The following is a 21,889-nucleotide window of genomic DNA, read 5'->3' as shown; positions in this document are numbered from 1 at the left end:
AGATTTTATCTTTGGGAAAAATAATCTATTCGTGGTACAAATGAGCAAGAACAGAACTGTTGCTCATGTGATGCTCAGCCATTGCTCTACCAAGCTGTAGCAATTTTCATCTGTTGAAGATCTGTTTGAATACATTTTAGAGAAAGGTGTAGTAAATTAGTATGGCCATGCTCTTCTCTTTTTCAAGAGTAATATACTTCTGACTTTGCATAAAGGTCAATGGAGTGTTAAATTGAGGGTGATTAAATACAGTGTGAAGGATATGACTCCAAGAGCAAGAATCAGTGAGAAGAAAAATGTGAATTAAGATGCAATAAAAACAAAGTAATTGTTGAATAAAAAACCCACTGTCTGATATCCAGAGTCCAAAGCTGTGATCCTTTGAAGTAGCACATAGACCACTGAAAAAATCAAACAAAACTCTTTCCTCTCTTTCTTCTTTACATAATTGAGGCTTGCAGTCACATGAAAAGCATTTGGCACTGTCCCTGTAATGTAGTATTTTTACAAAAACTATGAGGACAGAAAGCACTGAAATTCTAGGGTGGGTGCTTTAAGATTTAGTTTTCTTTTTCTCTGTTTCTTACGAATGATAGCATGAAAAGAAAAACCAAGTAAAAGAATTTTGACGTGACTGTAGGGATAAGAAAATTCTCAGTTATGGTGTCTCATGTATCTTGTTTATTGTTTTTAATGTACTGCTAGAATGTTTACAATAAGGATTATTCAGTTTAAGAGTTGAATTTCCTTCAATAGGTAGTGTTTTACTCTACTTCTCTTGCCGGAATTGGCCACAATGTGTCTCTCACTTGAGACAAAGCACACAGTAGATACATTTATATTATTGTATCTGGTTGGAAGAAAAGATCTCTTCCCACTCAGGCAAACACAAACATCAGGATTTTGGAATGTTGATACTGTATGTAATCGTAGATTCTGTAGTCAACAAATATCATTGCATGACTCCTTAAATTGTATACTTCTGCATAGGGATGCAGCCAAGAAACTTATTCAGTGAAGCTGTGGGGGTTCATTTTTCTTTAGTCTAAAATCAGTTCTCTTTCAGTTGTGAAATGATGACTTACTCTGAGTTTTCTGAAGCCTATGGTGAACAGTGATATATTTTAAAAGGAATGGAAAACAAACAAAGGCATTGAGTCTAGTAATTCAGAACTATGCTTTTAATAACATAACCCCCAGGCACAGTGCTTCCAGGATAATCCATTTGCTTCCATTTCTGGCCCTGCCTTCACATTGCTATCACAATATAAGTTAGCAAGATGCTTATCTTTAATTTGGTAAGGACATGCAAATTAGTAAATTTTCCAAGTGGTATGTAAACTGTAACCATTGTAAAGCAATTTTTATTCACAAGGACTAAATTTACCAAGAAGGGTATGAGGAGCTCTGTGTTAAGATGCCATGGAGTTTTCCATTGATACTGAAACCATTTTGGACTGAAGGTTCCCGTGTTACTCCAACATGAGGTTATGGTTAAGTACAACTCCTTATATTCACTTGTAATATCTGTCTATTGTGTTTTAAAGCACAGCACACAAAAGAACGCGGACTATGTCTGTATTACCCATGTGAAATAAAGCCTTACTTTACAGATAGTGCCTTGTGAATAAAATACTGCTCCCAAGACATAACCTGATTCCCCAAGTGGTAGACAGAATTCTGCAATAAGGTTTATGAAACTGAAGTCAGACTTGCATCAACAGAAACTGTCCCTAAATATTCCCTAAAACATTCTTAAACTTGAGTAGTATACTTGGGGTTTAGTATACACGGAAATGGAGATTTATTGTCAGTGAGAAGTTGATGATGAAAAAGTTGAAAGACATTTTATGAGTCCTGAGGCAACAAAATGCCAAGTGCTGATATCAGTCAGGCCATTTGAAATAAAAGCCCAGAAATCACTCCCAAAGAGGGCTGCTGATGTTCCATGTTAATAATTGATAAAATAATGTACAAACATCTTAGCTGGAGTTGTAACTGCCAAAAGCTGTGAAGCTGCATTAAAACAAACTGCATTTCTCTCCTTTAGAAAGTTCAGTTTTCAGGATGATTGCTGATTCCAGTACCGATGATTTCCATCATGTATGATTTCGGAATCTTTTTCGCAAGTTGATTTTTTTCTGGTTGATGTGAAGCTTTAAAGTGTGACCCTCGTTGGATGTTTTATGCAGAAACAAGCTACTAATGATCCATTCATGAAGCTGTCCCAGTCTGATGTGATCTTTCCTGAGCATTGGTGCATGAGATGGAACATGATACTCCAGATATTTCTCTAATGCTCTGTAGAGTGGCTTTACGCTATTTCTGTCTGCTTCCAAAATGGATCGTATTACATTTGCTTTTCCTGAGTTGTACAGCTGAGTCCCATCACTCCCATTCTCTTATTAAAACTTGGATAGAAAAATGGGTAGGGTGGAGAAAGAGGAAATACTGTTATCCAGTAGTTGCAAATCTTGACTAAGGAGCTTGGAATTTACTTATTTATTTCCTATGGCCTGTAAGTTTCTTGTATGAGCTTTTTTGGCAAATTATAGATCGAATCTTGTAAGGTAGTAGTGTTTTTCCACACCTGTCCACGGCCAAGCCACTGTACTTTTTTGAGCTTTGCCCTTCACCTTCGCACTTCATTCAGATAAACCATAAACTGGAGTTCCATGAATAGTTCCTGGAGTGGCAAGTGCCAAAGAAGTCTAATCTTTACTGGGGGCCCTTTGAATCCACCAAAACACAAATAAATGTAGCGGACTGACAGAGTTTTCAAATCATTACTGGTCCTTTATCTTCGCTGATTTATTTACTGTCCCAGTCTGTGTTTGTAATCTGACTAATATTTTTTACTAAAACTAGAATTAATTCAAAAGTGAGTGTCTTAACGATCAAAGAGCTACATCTCATCAGTATTACTCTGTGTACAAGATGTGGATCTTAGCAGACATTAGCAAACACACAGGCATTTAAAAATGGATCAGGGGCATGGGATGGTGCTAAGGACCATGTGATGGCCATACACCAAAATGTTCTTAAGCTCCAGGGGAAAAATATTGTTGAATAAAGAAGCAACTTGAGAGTAAGTGAACCGTAATGGGAATTCAGCAGCTAATTCTCCTGTTTGCACTGCATTGAGGATGTAGTGACTTAAGAGGAACAATTGCTTCAATCTCAGAGTAAATGGTAGTCAAGAAAAGCTGAAGGAAATTAATATGCCAGAAATAGATCAATGACTGCTTTCATACAGCTTCATGTCAGGCTTCTGTTTAGTTTCTACCTAGCAGCTAAACTAGAAAAGACAAAGCTTCCTTTATAATTCCTTGATACCAAATGCCTGCGTGATGTGAAAATGGAGTAGTTCCATCAAAGTGAGGCAAGGTATTGAATGAATATTTGTCCCAAATTTAAAGTGTTCATCACTATGTAATTTGTTACAAGAGCCAAAGGAAGTTTTATGGGCATTTTGTTCATCATATTTAGCCTGGTTCTTTGTCTGCCTAAAGTGTTGTACTGAAGCCTCAAGGAAGAATTATGGTCTCAATTATTCCTTCTGCATTGCTCCTATATTAGTGCTGAATCCTGAGGGAAGGGTTACTACTGATAATTAATCTTTCCCTAGTTTCTCCAAGTGAAAGTACCAAACCTGCAAACGCGGGAGGGTATTTTTTAAAGGGATGACTCTGCTGCTGTGTAGAATTCAGATATCCATGTACACAGGTAAATGTACCAAATAGACTGACGTAAGCTAATTACTGTATTACTTCAGTTACAACATTTAATTCCAAACTGTTACTCTGAATTGTAGCAGTCTTTCTGAAATACATTAGGCAGATTTCCTATGTTGGTTCTGTCCTGTACTCCCTCAGGTCAATCATTTCAATAAATCACACGGTAAATCACACGGTAATATAGAGTTCAGATTAATGTGTACTGATACCCTCTGCAATAATTATTGATACTTGAACTATAAATATGCTACTTAACCACCCTTTGGTTATCACCACTTGTGGTTGTTTTTTTGTCCTTTGTTTGCATGTTCATAGTCTCTCTTAGCTTATATAGGGAGAGGTGGACATTATAAGAATTGGATGGTAGGTTCAAAAAGCAAATAGCAGGCAGACTGACCTTTATTCTGCATACTTGCTTCATCTCTTGTGTGGAGGGCTGTTGTACATCCTATATGCTGGTTAATTGCTAATGGATAATACCAGGGTGAAACCATAATTAGTTGATTTTATGCTTCTGTGTTTTTTTTTTTTGTTTGTTTTTTTGTTTTTTTGTTTTTTATGTCTTGTAGTGTATACGTTTTATTTAAAAACAGTTGGAGATCTCATTCCTTTCCTGCTTGCGTTCTCCCACTTCCGTAATTGTACATAAGCATTGACCAATTTTTGTTTTCTTGGCAAGATGACAATTATCTCATTTGAATTTGCTTTCTTGTTTAGACTTCAAGGAGCATTTGGAGGTAGCAAACAGCTCACATTCATTTCAGCTGCGCTTACAGACCAGAGCCACTGTCAGGCTATGCTGAGCATTACCTGCGCCCTTCGAGGCTCCGATCTTGTTGCCCTCTGCCGCATGTGTCACTGTCTAGAAGAATAGCTCTGCTGCTTTCAAGAGTGTTACACCTGTGGGCTGCAGAGAGAGACCCAGCACTTTTCTAATAGCTTTTAGAAAAGCAAGCCGCACATCCCCTTAGAGTTCGAGTCACCATATTTCACCTCATGATGTGGCTGATGCTAGGGTTTTCAATTCTGTCAAGCTCTTGCTGAGGGCAGAACAATGAAGGCTGCTGGGTGATAGGAGCGTGGGAGCTGGGTAACAGCATGTTGCTGTCACCGTCCTTTCTATAGCAGCATTTTGCTATTCATAACGTCAGCAGTATGGCCATCCACCACCATGGAAATAGAGCACTGGAAGCAGTGTCAGGGCTTATGAAGTACACAGAAGTTAGCCCTGATGAATCACTTCCTACTCCAATTCTATTTATTTACTCATTTGTCTCCTCTCTGTTTGCGGTGTAGATGGTGGTTTGACATCTGAGCTATCTACTTGCTTGGGCTCTGGCAAAGTTTGGGGTCTCAGGTTTTAGAGACTCCAGCTTGCTGTGGTGAAATACTGATGAGATGAAAATATCAATGCAGTTTATGCAGGAATCTAATCTACTTAATGCCCCAAATAAAGTAAGATTGTTGTATGTACAAAAATGGTACTTCACTGAGTTCCTTTAAATTAATTTAGTATAATTAACGCATTCACTTTTTAAGTTGTAGTACTGCCTATTTGAGGCTCTGACGTCTTCAGGTATCAGCTTTAGCAAAATCTTTTAGTGCTTTCTGTAAGTAAACACTTGGTGTTAACACATGTCATTATTTACATATTGAAAGGTATTTCTTTTAGAAAAGTTAAGGGTTTTTGAGGTTACTGAATGTGTTCTGAAAAGTGGTCTAACCTTTGTGAACTCGGATACCCTCACTCAGCTCCAAAGTAACTTGAAATCCACTGGAAGGACTGTTCTTGACTCCAGTAGGCTTTGGGACCAATCTTATACACAGCCATTTAGGTCCGTCCAGGCTTCCAGGTTTAATAATATTGTATGTGAAATTTAATGTTCTTATTGATGAAGCTTTTTCTTCACCTCTTTTTCTTACTCTTTTTAGGTAGCATTCACAGATTTTTTTTTTTTTTTTTTTTTTTAATATTTTGTATATAATTGTAATGTCGTTTTCTACAAGTGCAGTTTATTGCCTTTTATTCTCAGAGGATTTTTTTTTTCCCTTGTGGACAGTAAAGTAATTTATAAAACTTATTAGAAGGTTTATACATATTATAACAACTCACAAGTGAAATACGAATACCTAGAGTTAGATGCTTAGGTGCACTGAAACATTTACAACCACTCAATAGAGCTATTTGGATTTGTGCCAAGGTAGGTGTTTTTTTCTTTCACATCCACAAAACTTATATCATGTTAAATAAAAGTGGCAAGTTTTATGCAGCTATCAGTGAGAATTTGTGTAACTTTAAGCAATTAAAAGCCTAGAGAATTCAATCTTAATGTTACTGGTTATTTTTAAAGGTACAGAATATTCATGACCATCACTCTGCTTTTAATTCAGAAGATGAACACTGATGTGTTGTCCTTGAATGGGGATAAAATTAAGGAGTACATGTGTGCAGAAGTAAGTTCAGCCACTTCCCTTTATACCACTTGACAAGTTTCCTCAGCATTAGTACATCTATATTACTATTCACAGCCATGTATGAGACAGCTTAAAATCATGTTGAGATGATTTAAAGTTGTGTGTTTTATATATTCTTATAAAGAAATAGATTACACAAAATGAGTTGATACCTGCCTGCATCCAAACAACTTTTTTTCAGCTAATGTAATAGCTAATTACACAAATTTTCACTAGTTCATGTAATAGGTGATAAATTCACAATCTGAGCCTCATTTAAATATTCTTCCTTTGCTTCAGGTCTTACTTTAAATAGAAAAATCAAAAAATATGGCTCTTAGCCTTGCTTTGGTGAACCTAAGCCACGATGGCTACTGTACAGTGACTGGGAGCATAGGGCCAATCTGGGGGTCCCTCAGGGACCCTATCAACAGTAATTGTGTTAAGTGAGGGATTTCTGATTCACAATCCAGAACCATGAAATGAACGTGGAATCATGAACCCAGCCTCCGGCACCACTTCTGTGCACTCAAAGCCTGTGAAGGGCTCTGGAAATGTACCCACATCTCTCAGTAGTCTGAAGCAATCAATAAAATTAACCTAGGTTTTCTTTCATTAGGAAGTATTACCTGACCAGTATGCATAATTTTAGAGCTGCGAGTATGCCTGCCAGCTGTGACAGCCACCAATCCCTGGCATCCCAAGTGGGTCACACAAGGCAGCCGAGTAGATGTTTCAATACAGAGTGAAATGAATTAAGCCATTGCTGATTCCAAATTACCCTTGCTTTTAGTATTTACATTGGCCCAAGCCCCGGGACAAATTCGTCGCACATTGTAAAATAGAGTGGAAGCTTCAAAGGTAAAGTTTGTTCTCTGCTCTGCATATTAAACTCTTGGTTTAAATTCTACCTTTTCCACAAGGTGCATGTTAAAATAAATGAAAATATAGCAGGTCTGATTCTCCTTTCCATGAGATAGATTTCACAATTCAAGCTTCCAATGCTTGCAATAACAGTTTTGCTGGCTCAAATTGCAGAGGAGAAAAGAAAAATCAAACCACAAAATACACTATTTAAACTTGGACAAGAAGTAGGCTAATGGCTCACAAGGTTGACCGAACCAACATAATAGCCCATAAAGCATTCTTTGATGTTATGTGCCAAGGACAGTCTTAGAATTTGTAGGAAATAAGATAAGAAATGAAAAGCTAAGCCTGATCCAGACATAAATATACAGACTGCTGTGAGAGTTTCCTTTATGTCCAGCAGATGTCAATGTGGCGATAAACTAAAGCACGCTGGGAATCAAAAACGAGCCTGTCTGCTCTCAGAGTAAAGGTGGAGTTGGAGTTTGCATCCCAAGCACCAGACTCAGCCATGCTCTCACGGCATGGTGGAGCACACATTTAGTTTTTTGGGATTCTTTTCCAAAAATGGCTTTGTTTTTCTCCATACTATCAACATTTATTTAACCACAGTTTAAAATGTGTTACAACTTCTGTGATGTAGGACATAGCTTGGCATTTTGCTTCCCATATATTTTCGTCTTCATTTCCTGCAAACATGATGGTCTTGGTTTTTCCCATGTGCTCTATAGTTACTGTAGGCTGCTGTATCCATGCTCTCTCTAGTGCTGGGCAGACCTTCCCTCCAGGCTTACCCTGGGAATTCCCTATTGTGCTATTTGTTGTGTAACATGTGATTTCAAATTATTTGTATTTGAGTGAATAGTTCACTGATCTTGATTATGTAGGAAACAGGAACAATGGGCAGTAGTTAAGTTTTTGCAGATGGATAGATTGTTCTCTTAGTAGTAGCTCTGCTTAGTTTTTAGTGTTGTTTGAACACGCCATTGATTTTCTGTAAGTTCATTATATTGTTTAGCTGTTTTTTTAGTCTACTGTACATGATGTTTGAGTATTGCTGTATTGATTTCTCAACAAGCCATTTGCGTTTCAAAATATTAATCACTCAAACTAAAAGTACTCATACATAGGTTTTCTGTTTCATAAAATCATGCAACGATGATCAACAAATAGGAAAACTTCCTGTGCTGCTTGCATTTTGTTTGGAAACATTTCTCTAGAGTAGTGGTTTGCAGTAGGCTTTTGATGAAAAAGATAGAAGCTGTCACGGAATTGATTAGGAAGTCATTATCTGGATAAGATACCATAAGTTGAGATAAGATACCATAATCATCTCTGTGATGATTCACTGAGCGGAGTACTCTGGTGAGGACAAACCGTGAGCTGATGTACCGCACACATCCAGCAGGTGCTGGCAATTGTCACCTACAAACACGTTCACATGCATTTGGTAGCTGTGGCAGTGACCCTCTGATGGCTCTTCCTCTATCTGAATGCTTTGTGTCATCCTTTCCTGTATTAGTGGAAAGGCTTTACAAGAAGCAGAGGAATCAGGCATACTTCGGGATGAGTGTGTCTGTTTGGTGTGGATTACCGCAGGGCTGTCTGAAGCGAAGTAAGCTTTGGTGTAATTACCCAACTTTCAGTTCTTGCCTCAGACTGTCAGTAGTAGTCCTCTGTGTACCAAAAGCCGTATTCTCCAAAGTGAAAATAGGGCTACGTGATGGCTCATTATGGAGTTTAAATGTAAACTCTAAGGCTTCTCTTTTTGAACGCAAGTGGAGGACTCCTCCACTGGACCACAGTTCAGGAGGAGCAGATGTCTCACAGTTTGTGATCTACTCTTACTACAGTCAGCCTAAAAGTAATGACTCAGAATCTTCAAAATATAAAGGAAGGGATATTTTTAGTCTCTATCACATCACATCTGAAGCTCCTTTCTTAGCAGTGCTACTTAACTGAGGCCACTTGTTATCTCTGGGATTTCAGAGCCACGGCTGACTTTCTCCAGTGTTCCTCTCTCCCCCAGCTATTAGCCCCGTGCTTGGATTCTCTGGGGGATATCTGCTAATAAATAACGATAAAAAAAAGGAGGAGACCTCCCTCCCATTTTTGTTTCCCTCACTCCTGACCTCTGATTCTGTGGATGAGAATGTGGTGATAAGCACATAAAAGAACTGTTCTCTACTGCTGAATATTTCATACCAGTTTCTTGTCAAAAAATTGATTTTTGCCACAGCTCTCTGACTTTACTTGTCAGGATGAACACGCACACTGTTTTGGAAATGTAAATAGGGATATTTGCTCTTTTTTCTGTGTCAGAGAACCCTCTGACTATGGTCTGTTGTGCGCCCCCCTTTTCTACAATAATTTGCAACCTGCAAGCAAAGAAGTCAGGTTTAAATTGCTGTTCAATTCAGTCAAGTTGAGAACTTTTCACACCTGTGTATGTAACATTTGCATAAATTTTTATAGGAAAAGACCAGTGTTTGGCAAATCACACAAAAGCAACAAGATGATGCAACAACATATTACAGAAGATACTTATATTAAGATATGTCGTTCTTCCTGGCGCTTGCTGTACGCTGCTATTTGTGTATCTTGAGATTTTTAAAACCTGTACTGTACAGTTACGTTTTAGCATGGTATCATATCATAGTATCAAACTTCCATTAAAACAGAGTTCTCGCCTAATAGAGTTTCTCTGACACCAGCTATCATAAGGGACTAAAACAGAAGAAATTGTATTACTCCATAATGCGAACACTAGACTTGATTTTAACAGCCTAATAAATACATTAGGCCTGCAACCTTCTGCATTCAGGATTGCTCTAAAGCGATCTTTAAACACCACAGTGCATTTCATTTATTGGTTTTGTGATGACCTCAGCTGTTGTGTGTTGTTTGGGTTACCGACTGCAGAAACCTGAAAATGTTAATAGGAGCTGCTTTCAATAGCAGTCATTTTTCCTCCTTCAGCCAGTCTGCCAATTTTATCTTATTTTTTGCTTCTTCTCTGGTGACTTTGGGAGATGTATTTGGCTCGATTCATGCCCAGTTACCAGTTGTATTTAAGTGTTTGTTTTAAATTTTCTTTTGCCCTGCTGAAGGTTTTTATAAGCTACTTCTCTAGCTTTGTCTTGGCCATTTGGAGTGGAAGCTATTTCCCCTGCTGCCAAAGGAGCCAAGTATTCAGTGCACTCTGGCAGTGAGTAGGGTTACGTGAGGGTATAACCCCAAAGTTGGTCTGAGGGCCCTGAAGTGCTGCTCTTACTGAAGGAGAAGCCCTATACACATCCCCGGCTTACAGAGCTCTAACTAAGTGTGCAGTCATTGGGGACTGCTAATTTTCCAATTATATTTTCAAGAGGATAATGTGCTCTTCAGAAGAGGTCTTGAGTTGGCACTCGCAATCACTGTACCCAAGACAAACTGATAAGGAGTGGGAGGACTGGAGAGGCAGGGCAGGACACTGCACAGGGCGTGCAGGATCACGGCCAAAGAGGCTGTGGACAGGGCAAGAGGGTAAGCTCACATAACCTTGCAGTTAAGGCTGTAACTTGCAGTCATCCTGATTCAGACGGGGGTGTTGTTTTTTAAACCAGGTTGTGTGTTTGCAAATACCGCAAATCACTTATTTTCAGAGGAATAAAAAAAATACTTTTTTTTTTTTTTTTTTCCACTGCTGTGCACTTCCTATGAGCGCTGCCAGTCCAGCAAAGCTCTCTCCATCCATGCCCCAGGATGTGGCCCTGCCAGCAGAGAGCCAGACCTGTGCAGCAGTGCTGCCTTCACCAGGACGTGCCCCGCATGTTAGTGCACCATGTCATCTTGTTCAGAAGAGAAGTTACTCCCTTCTGTTAGTCCTCAGCTGTTAACCATAGATTATTTTATTTTTATTTTTTTTTTACCTAATAGCTATATGGAACCTGGGGGGCAATACCCACTGGGATCTGTCTGCTGACTTAGATCAAATTTCAGTTCCAAATATATTTACTGTCACTTCCTCTATATGGGACTTGTAAATCTTTTCATGTAGAAACAGTGTGGAACTAAAGGTCTAAACTTTCCCTTTGATGTCAGTAAGAACTTCACTTCTTACTTGGATTGAGCTATAATAATATACTTCCTCTGGAAAAAAAAGTTAATGGGTTGTTAGAAACTTTACAGGAATTTTTAAATTAAACTTTAAGTGAGCATATTGTTAAGGTGTAGGTTGGGGAAACATACATAAATACATATATATATATATATATATGATGAAATCAAAAGTATAAGTCATCTAGATATTCCTATTTTTGTGCAACAGGCTTTCTAAATCAGCTATATATATGATTTAAATCGTAAATGAGCTAAGGATACCATATGGTTTCAGTATGCATCCAAACTAGCAGAATTCTTCCTGAGGAAATATTATTAAGGGTATTTTATTCTAGGCTTATTGCAGTATTTCTTCCGAGTGAGAAATATATTTGGAGCTGCTCTTGAATATAGGCACGTTGTGCATTCTGTAACGGAAACAGATGTGTTGAGCTCTTCCTTATATACAATACCTGTAGGGGGAAAAAATAAATCTCTTAGGGTGTGGTAACTACTCTGCATCCTATTAATGCCTCTGTCCTGTATCTCGTGTTGTGGTTTTAAAGGTAGTCACTGAGAAGTGTGCAGGGAGAATATTTGTTCTCTTCTGGTAAGTATGTGGACTATAATCGCTACACCTGGCCAGATGCTTTTGCCTTGACATTTTTAAAGTCATTTCCAGAATCTTTCCCTGTTTCAAGATATGTAGATTTTTATGCAGTGCCCTAATATTTTCTTGCTTATATAAATTTCATCCATGTTTTTATATATTGATCTTCATGGTTTGGTGCATGTAATGAGATTAGTCCTTCCTTACTGCAGCTGCTTTGAAGAATGCAAGCTGGTATAAGTATGCTAGCTACAAGAGACAGTACTGTGTTGTGCAATGCCACGTGGGTTAATTTAATTCCTAAACTAAGGTAGGCTCATTGCAAAATATATTAACTACAGATTTTCCAAAATACTGATTTCACATGACTATGGATTGATTAACATGTAATTGAGGGAAATAATTCTGTGCATTAGAGCTCTGATATTTACACTGCATCGTATGCAGTGCTATCTCTAACAACTCTTGCCATTTCTGTTCCATGTTTTCTCCATTCCAAAGCAGCTGAATGTGCTTTCTTTGGAATGAGTATTTCAGTTGTCAGTTTTTCATAATGCAACAGTAATGAGGGAAAAGAGGAAAAATAAGAACAGTAACTTCCACTTGTACAGCATCTTTCATCTAAGAGTTTCCAAAGGCAAACATCAGTAATGAGATAAGCCTGGTGGTTTTATTTCTGACCTACATTGAGGCTGTTTGCTTGTATTTCTCTCAAGATAACTAGCTAACAGAAAATGGGTGGCTGGCCAGGAAGAGCTTGGGTGTTACCAGAAGTGCTGCTGGGTACTTAGGGAGCTTCTCTATCTTCCCCTCTTGTGGGAAAATGGTGTACTTCCCAGGAAGAGACCTTCTGAACGGGACATAAAATTGAGATTCTAACACATGTTAAGTCATTAAATAACTTACGGATTATTTTATGAGAGCAAGGCTCCATCCCAGTTAATTCCATTTCAGCCTCTGATGTTCTTCCACAGTTTAAGTGAATAAATATTCTGCCTTCCAGGCCTTAATTAATTGTACTTGTTTAGTTCTGTTGTGAGGTATTGAAAAACCTCTGAACTCATCTCAAAAATCTGCTATGATTCCTGCCTCTGTGATGCAGCAAAGCTCATTCACTAGCAGAAAATTTGGAAATCTTTTGCTTGGTAGCATGATACTTCACAGCTCTGCTTCTGGTCTTCTACCAACCTAAATCAGAATCTGCTCTCTAAAAGCAATTGTTTTTTCCCTCGTGCCAGTTTCTGACCCAGTGTTTTCCCAGTGGTGATGTTGATTTTCATGCAGATGAACCAAAACGCAGCAGCTTAACTGAATTGACACTGGCAGATGCTCCAAGGCAACAATGGTGTTTGAATACAGCACCGACACACACCTGCCATCCTCAGAGGTGATGGGAAGAAACTCAACTTGCGCTGATCAGACCTTTCCTCTGATGGGATCCTAGCTAATGATGTTGTCATTACCAAGAGAGTCCCTATTGATCCCGTTCGTCAGACTTCAACTGTTTAAGAATAGCATTGTTCATATAAACAGTGTCACTAAAGCTTATTATAAGTTTGTGTACTTTCTGCAGCGATGCTGATCTTGTCGTACAGCTATCATGGTGCTGTGGGTTATCTTGTTTGCTTTTTATTTCTCCTCTCCCTTCACCTTTTATGCTAAGGATATAAACTATGTAGGTTAAAAAATTTTGCATGGCTTATGCATAGTAATGTCATCAGGAGATTGCAATCCACTAGCTGGGGGCTGTTGATTTAACTGCAATACAGGTAGAAAATACAAGTTTTGGTTCATAGCAATTTGAGTAAAATCTTGTGCAAAAACCAAAAACACATCTTTGCATTTGGGAAGAAGTTTAGCAACGGATTTGTCGCTAAATTTCTGGTCTTCATCTATTTGATGGGATTGAATATACCTGATTTTTTTTTTTTTTTTTTTTTTTAGCCTATCACCACATCAAAACTGTCTCTAAATACACTGAAGCTTCAACAACAGAGTTATCAGTACTCTTTGGTGTGGTTTATGGCGTGGATAGAATGCAGATACAGACAATCCAAAAGAGAAATGGGGTTCCTCTGCAGTTCTGAAATACGTACATCTGTTTCTGCTGTTGCATAGAAAAAGAAAATAAAGCAGTGCAATGTGAATTGGAAGAGAAGTATGACAGTCATTTTTGGGTTAAAGAAAGGGGAAAAAAATGTGTGTGAAATCATTTTGCTATCCCAAAAATGACAGGGAGGAACATTATGAGCAGGGTCTCATATTTCCCCAGTAACTAAATATTGCTTTGGCTTTATTGCTCAGTTGACTTACAGAGAATGGATTTGTGGTTAGAGGAAAGAGCTTTAAAATTGCAGCTAGATTGTTTTTTTTTTTTTCCAAAGTTTTTTTTTTTTTTTTTTTTTTATTTAAAATGTCTTGAAGCTTAATTCCATTTTTTAGAGGAGCTCTTTCTTCAATGAGAATTTTACAAACATTTTTACAACAACAAAAAAAATATATTAAATTACACACTGATGTTAATTTTGCTCTTCTTTTGCCACATATTTTTAAACGTAGCTCGAAGGCAAAGCTAATTAATGATAAGCACATACATAAAATGAGTTCAGAAGTACAGAAATCCTGATGTTTCCTCAGGTTTAGAGACTTGAACATGATGAGCTAAACACAGACTGCTTCACTGAAGAAATTTAGGTCTTAAATTGAGTCCTTCCCCTTCGCCCTCCTTTCTTTCAAGTCACCTTGTTTAAGATAAATCGATTGACCAAGGTGGAGTTTTCCTGAGTGATTTGTGGTTTGAAACATCCAAGTATTTTCAGGCTCTCTCTTTTCATTTCCTTAAAGTCTGAGCTTTAAAGTGAATCCTTCCATCTCGACACAGGTAGAGAACAAACCCTTCTGATTTGAGAGCCCGGGAGAGATGGTCTGAGTGAATTGTCAGTGGCAGTTGAAGAGATGGGCATGCCCCTGCTATTACAGAAACCGAGTCCTGATCGATAGGAAAGAAAGAAAAGAGAAATCAGTATGCAAATTTGTGCATACAAACTCAAGACTGAAATGTCATAAAGATTGAAAACAGCTGATAGGTTGTACTTACCCCTTCTTTTACATGTTTGTGATCCCTGGGCAGTAGATCTCCTTTTGGAGATCTTCACACTGTTTGTAGATTCCTAGTGCAAGAAGACTTGGAAGCTTTGAAAGAAACTTTGAAAATGCAGCTCATTCACCGAAGGTAAATCCAGTCACCACTGAGTATTTTATCTCATTGGTCAACCAATGTATAGCATCATTTTCTGCAAGCCGTGCCATGTGACTCAAGTTGGGGATAATGGAAATTGAAAGCAACCATGAGCATTTTTTTGAGCTATGAATATGTTGCCTCTTGAAAAATGCGAATAAGAATTCACATCTTCATCTCGGGTCCTTTTCCTATGCCAGCAAAACATTTGATATCACAATAGAAAAGTGTTTTATTTATTTCAATGTGCAGTTGGAATAATTTTTTTTTTTTTTCCACAACAAGTACAACCGTAACTTAAACTGACAGTGCTAAATACTGTGGTAAATCTGAAAACATTTCCTTTCTTGCTTGATAAATTAAACTGACCTAAAATAAGAATCCCATTCCAAAAATATGTCCAAAGTATTAATACAAATTTGCCCAACATTCAGAAATGCAAAATACAAGGCCAAGTACAGTTTTCTTCTGCATCCAACTTTAGTGACATATCTTTCCCGTAGGTTTCACTGGCATAATGAAAAAAATGGGGTAATAAATCTTTTCCTTCAAACATGTTTGGCTGAGTATTGGAAAAAGTTGGCTGTGCTGTGCCAGGCTCTTGGAGGCCAATTGCTTCCGTAAGTGTAAAGCTCGATTGCAGGTGCATCTCTGACCCCTTCTGAAGAGGGGCTGAGGGCACTGAGCATGTGTAGGCTGCAGCGATGGACATCTGTTAGGGATTCCTCCAACTCGGGGTAAAATCTTTCAAGGAAATGCATAATGCATTTGGATTATAGAGGCTTAGCCAAATTTTTCCTTATGTTATCCTCCTAAAGTTTTGACTTAAATCAAATTCACCATGGAGAGGGATGCTGATGTCCTACTGGGCAAGAAGTTCTTGCATTTCTATGACTTTACTTTTCGTTAGTGTGTGCCGCAGACTGAGCTTTCCCTGCGGTCGTGTCCAGCACCTGCAGATGGCCCAGCGCAGTGCACACACCACGTGCACAAGTGAGGCTCCATGGCATAATGCAGAAGGTGAGGCTGACCAGCAGGGTGGCAGAGCAGCATGCTGCAACTCCCTGCTACTGTATGAATGAGTCAAGGCTTGCTTGGAAAAGCCGGGAAAGAGAGTGATAGCAAAAGGCCATTACTGAGCAGCGAGAACCCCAGGTGATGTTGAACTTGAGCAATGAGCCTAGAGTCCCTGCTTGCAGACTAATGGGAGCTGTTCCTGCAGGGTAAGAATCAGATAGGAAAACAACACTGCTTAAAGTATGCTTTTGTCATCCAGAAGCACTTAAGCTGCGTGAATAAAATTGCATTCAGTGTGCCAAGGGCATGAATAACTCCACACAGTGAAGAACAAGTGCCTGAGCTTGGATGATTACCAGTGTCAAGATAGCAGGCACCCCTAACTATTTACAATGGAGTTTTACAGAACAAGAGAGGAAAACAGTGTCCGTGGCTAGGAAGTGGGTCAGACACACAGCAAAAAATAACAAGAAAAAGAACAAGAACCGGAGAGCCCACAAGCTGCATCCCAGCAGCTCTGAATATGGGGATGGAATCTGTGTAAGGACAAATGCCATTTTATCCTCAACAAAACCTGGCAGACCTCCCAGGCTGCTTTAAAGGAAACTTGCCTTGTCCAGCAGCTTTGTTAAGTACCGTGCATTAAATGCTGCAGCCTCTGCTTCAGGTTCCTAAAGCTTGATTTCTGACAGTAGAGAAGTGCTTTCTCCTGTTAAGCGGGGCAGGTCTCTGACCTGGGAAAATCCTTAATCCTGGCAGTGATGGTTCCTTTCAACTCCCTAGGTCAGGCTTAAAATAGCATTTCTGTGAAGAAGAGAGCTTGATGGAGGAAAACAAGGCAGCCCCTCACTTCATTGTGCCTGGTGAGCTTTCTCTGTGTTTTGTTTAAATCACAGAAAGGGACTCAGCATAGAGCTGCCTGTCCCTGCGACATGGAGCACTGTAAAGGCTGTGCCCAGTGCTGTGGAAATAAATAGGTGCGTGTATTTTGTGCTTCGGGTGATGGGTTATTTGTAAGCAGACTTAAGACTTAAAGCACTCAGAGAATCAGGGTTTTCTCCCCGTCCAGCCAGGAAAAGAGCTGGGTAAGGCAAAGAAAACACAGAAATGGCCTTGTAGAAGTACAAATGGAGAACTGTCCATCTATCTGCTGCACCACCCCTCTGAACACCCCAAATGAGCACAATTTAGGATACTTCTGCTTTCTTCCCACTTCCTTGTCTTTTCCTCCCTGGGCAGAGTTGGTTGTGCCTCTCTGGAAGATGGAAATGATGCCTGATGGTAGCGTGAGGCTTGGGTTTGGGTTCTTCTTGTGTCCCAAGCTACCCATGGAGCCCTGAGCAAGTCAGGGCTCAGCCTGTACCCAGTAAGTGTGCAGAGCATCATGCTGCACCTGATGGGTCTCGTGGTAGCATGAACACCTAAACAAACCATCCAGGGTGTGTGGCTCAGTTGTTCAGCTCTGAGCTGCCTGCAGGTCCCTCTCACCTCTCACCAGCAGCTCCCCTTGTGTGAGCTGTGGCACAACCCCAGTGTCAGTTTAGGCTGAGGTCTCGCCAAAAGCATTTAGTTTACCACCTCCTCTCTTGTAAGGCTGCTTACATTTGCAGTGGCTCTTGTGTCACCCTGAGCTATAGATCTTCATCTTACCACATGGCGGTTATACAGGGGCTTTAAGTGACAGCTCACTTTCCCATCTTCCCACATTTTCATTTTGTAATTGAGGAAAACTTATGATCCTATTTGCAAGTTGTTGTTTATTTGTGTTTTGTGTCGGGAAGTTACGGCCTTTTGATGGATGTGTTATGTACATGCTGACTGATTAAATATGACAGTAATGAAAATATATTCAATAATACAGGCTTGGGATGGCAGCCAAAGCTTTCATGAATACATCCAAGGAATGACAGAGGACGTGTGGGTAGGGACATGCAGGTTACGCTGTGCCCTGCAGCAGGATCTGGGGTTGGAAGAAATGTCAGGTCCAAAGAGTCGGTCCTGCTAACGGGTTTTAGGGAAGTCACACCCACCAGGGGTTAGCTTGCTCGGTGCTGCACCTGTGATGGAAACTCCCCTCTGCGTGCTTCTCTAAAAGAGCCTGATTTTCTGCCCATTTGTCTTGAATCCTAAGAAATGGCAGTGTTGAAATCAAGGCCAGAAGTGCTGGGGAGGTTCCCCTGCTCAGCCCCAGCCTCGGTGGTGGTGTGCCCATCCCACTGGGTTCAATCTTTCCCAGCCTTTCTGAGGAGTGGCTGTGCCTCAACTGTCCTACATTAAAAAGCAACTTGTTCAATTAAATCCCCTGCCTTCCGGGATCAAAGCCCTGTGGGATTGTTCCTGAAGCCTGTTTACAAACCGTGAGTTGTTTACAAAGCACACAGATCCAACAAGGCCTGTTTTACCGTGGAGACTGAAGGGGAAGCATTAACGCTTTTCACTGTCAGAGTTTAGGTGACTTCAATCTATTTTTCTTTCATACAAGTACTGAAATACAAACACAGGAAAACTGTGATGTCAAATTGTACTTTAGGATTAAGATCAGGAAGCTTTTTACAGGCGAGCAATATTTTACCACGGGTATCCTTTCTTTCCCCATAACCAGTGGTCTATAGAAGGCTTTAAAACGTTTGAAGTAGTCTGAATCTTCCCATGGCACTGCTAACATTTCAGTTTTATAGGTCCCAATTCAGCAAAGCTCTTGAACACGCACTGAGAATCAAGGGTGATCCCAAAGTTCTCTGGAAGGGGCTTGCACAGAGCAATAGCACCCTGCCCAGTGAAAGGCAGTCAGCAACAGAGAGGGGGAAAAAATTAAACCTTTGGTATTTTGATACTACAGGTTGGAAAACCTGGATTGAAAAATATATATATATCCTTGAGGAGGAGAGAAAAAGCTTGAGTCTTCAAATTACAATAGCAGATGCAGACACTTTCCATCCTCCTTAAAGGAGAGACATCACCTCTACTGGCAGTGACCTGGATTTTGTTTTGATAGACAGCTGAGTTAGCTGTGTCTCTAGTTTAAGATGTGCTCTTCTGGTCCGCTCCCAACCTTTGCACCCTCTGACCATCCACAGCACAGCTTTTTTGCATCCTCCCCCTGTATCTGTGTGAGTTGATTACCTCAGCCCCGTGCCACGGCGAAGAACAAAGCTCAGTCAAGGCTCAAACGTAGCGGAAAGAGGAGAAAAGTCATAAAGGGAAAGTTAATGGCCCAGCAATCTCTATTGGGAGCACTACTGAAATGGGCTCTCATTTCTGCCATATCAATCACAGCTCGCTTAGGGAAGCCTTGATGGTTTCCTTGCTGCTGCTGCTCCTGGGGAAGATCCAGGTGAAGAACCCCCCTGAGCTCGGCTGCTTGCCGCGGGCTCATTCACTGGGGAGGGTCCCTGACATTTCTCCCGGCATCACCCCATAGTGCTCAGCGCTGCTCAGCTGGCAGAGCAGCTCCATCTACGCCGGTGTCTCTGGAAGCAGTCATTGACTCTAAATTAATAGTGGCTTGAGTGCTAACAAGCTGGACAGGGTGCTGGTACAGAACAAAAGGTTACGGACAGGTGCTACAGAGCAGTGTTAAAAATACACAGAGCTTTTACTGATGTTCTTTCAAGAGGTTTGGTTTTTTAGTTAGTTTATATTTGGAGAAGCTTCTAGACCAGTTAGGAAGATCACTTTACATAAATTTACTAGACCCTAGTCATGGTTACGGTGGCTAACGAGAATTTTTGGATGCTAACATTTAAAAAGTATTTCTTGAATGTAATGATGTAGGTCTGTTAACAATCAATATGCACATTTTAAATCAAGTAAAAAAATTAAATCTGAAAAAGACTTAATTTTCCTGGATAATACAATGATGTGTAGTGCAGGCTGTAAGCCCTATATCAGAGCAGTTCTTTGTATTTGTGGGCCTGCTGTGAGAGAACGTCCAAACTTTTGCAAATAGTGATGCATCTTTAATATCCTCGGTTACTTGTTGTTATTTTGAATATTGCACTTTGATAAAGATGGTAGTACGGAACTGTTTGTGCCTTTCCTTACTTGGCATGAGTATAATGAAGCAGTAAAGCCGTAAATACATGTTTTGCGTAGGATTCTACAAGCTTGGGGAGGAATAAGAGCCTCTCTCGGCTTGTTTTTCCCTGTTTTATTTCTATGTGTTTGCATTAGTTATAGCATTGTGGTTTAGACGTTTCAATATAGTTCTGTGCTCACAGAAGAACCTGATGAGACCTGTATTACCATGGTTTTTTATTTGACTTCCACTCTAAAGCCTTAATATTTGCAAACATGAGTATATACAAATATTTGACTACAAGCTTCACTTCTGGGCTTGCAATTGGGATTTGCTTTGAAAATGTCTTTCCAGCAAGGCGTGTGAGATCTTACAGTAAGTCATCAGAGGATTATGGAGTCTCAGGGCTGTAGTGTTCATTTCTGTTCCTGTTGGGTAATGACTGAAGTGAGTACAAAGCAAAAAGCTGTTGTTCAGTGCTGGTAACTTTCTGCTCCTACAACTGATGGTACAGAATATAGGGAGAGGGAACATCTCTTTCCTGGAATATTGCTGCTGACATTTGACTGATCGAAGCCTGATGGAGAGGGAAGAGGAAAGGTTACTGTTAATGATCATTTCACTAAGAAAGTATAACCCGGAGCTGTGAAAGGGTTCGTTGCACATACTCTTTGCAATTTCCTTGTGCTGTGTTGTAGCTCCTGCAGCACGCTGAGCAGCGTAAAGCAACTGTTTAAAATCAACACTGTGAAGGTGTAGATTTGATGTGTATTAATGACTTCCAGATCAAATTTTCTGAAACTACAATTAAATTGTGTTTTTCTAGCTGAAAACAGAGCTGCTGGAAGGTGTGTGTGTCCCAATAGTCATCTCTACAGCACCCTACAGCGTGTAACTGAGGACAGCTACTGAGCACAGCACCTTCCAGCAAGGCTTGCTCAGACCTGCCTGGTGTGATCCACAGCACAGGCAGGCTCCCTGTCAGCTGCTGATGGTGGCCAACACATTTATATCCTGCAGAGGGAAAGGCCCTTGTGCAGATGTATGCCTTTGTAAAAGACATGCAGCTGCTTTGGGGGAAATGCTTGCCATGCCCACAGGTACTGTGCCATCTGAGCCACAGGGAAGCAGGGAGGTGTTTGGTTTGCAAGGATTATAAAAAACAAACAAACAAACAAACAAACAAACAAAACACAGAAACACAGACACTTCTCATAGAATCATAGCATGTCCTCATATCCTGAGTTGGAAGGGACAAATGGGGTTTATGCTCTGCCTGTGCTGCCTCGAGGCAGAACATGGGGGCTTAGGAAACCCTGGCCATTGCCCTGAGCTGGTGAAACCCATCAGAGCTTCCATTAAGTTCAGGAGAGCTGTGCTGTTCTGTACCAGCTTGCAGTTTTCCAGCAGTCTCTCCAAGAAGCTGAGTCACTTCATGAAGCCGTGTTCCTCCATCATGAGAAGGTCTCCGTGCTCATTGTGGGTGAGAACCGAGGGACAAGTAGGAGAGTCCCAGATATTACCCCTGCACAGAGCCCCCACGCTGGCCTCTACCAGTATAGCAACATGGCAGCCAGCATCTGTATTGGTAGTTTCTTTTTTGCTGCTGCTGCTGCTAAATGACTTGATGTTACCTAATGAAGACGCATATGCTGTGTGCATATACTGTAGAGAAATCTGTGATATTGATATACATATGAATAAGGAACACTATTTGGAGCCTCGGTGCGTAGGGGGACACAGGGGAAAGTAACAGTAGATTGCCTGTTGCCACTGTGACTGCAGTAAGTTGTGCTTAAAAAGATTGAGAGGATGGATTTAGTAATATAAACTGGTGAAATACAATGTTTAGAGTGGCAAGTTATCAT

General features: G+C 40.2%; 1 long non-coding RNA gene across 2 annotated transcripts in view; it reads left to right on the top strand.

The window, feature by feature from the left end:
- The window catches only part of LOC311420773, a 133,355-nt gene that overhangs the window by 101,992 nt on the left and 9,474 nt on the right, over window positions 1–21,889 (top strand). The window contains exon 4 of one of the 2 annotated variants that reach the window (XR_014684543.1): window positions 13,693–13,818. The exons of the other annotated variant lie outside the window; for it this stretch is intronic. This is a non-coding gene — a long non-coding RNA (uncharacterized lncRNA). Of the gene's footprint in view, window positions 1–13,692; window positions 13,819–21,889 lie in introns of those variants that run through there. 2 annotated transcript variants of the gene reach the window in all.

This window comes from Aythya ferina (genome assembly GCF_964211825.1).
Source record: "Aythya ferina genome assembly, chromosome: 18".
Lineage (NCBI taxonomy): Eukaryota > Metazoa > Chordata > Aves > Anseriformes > Anatidae > Aythya > Aythya ferina.
This window is presented reverse-complemented; position numbering and strand designations above follow the sequence as displayed.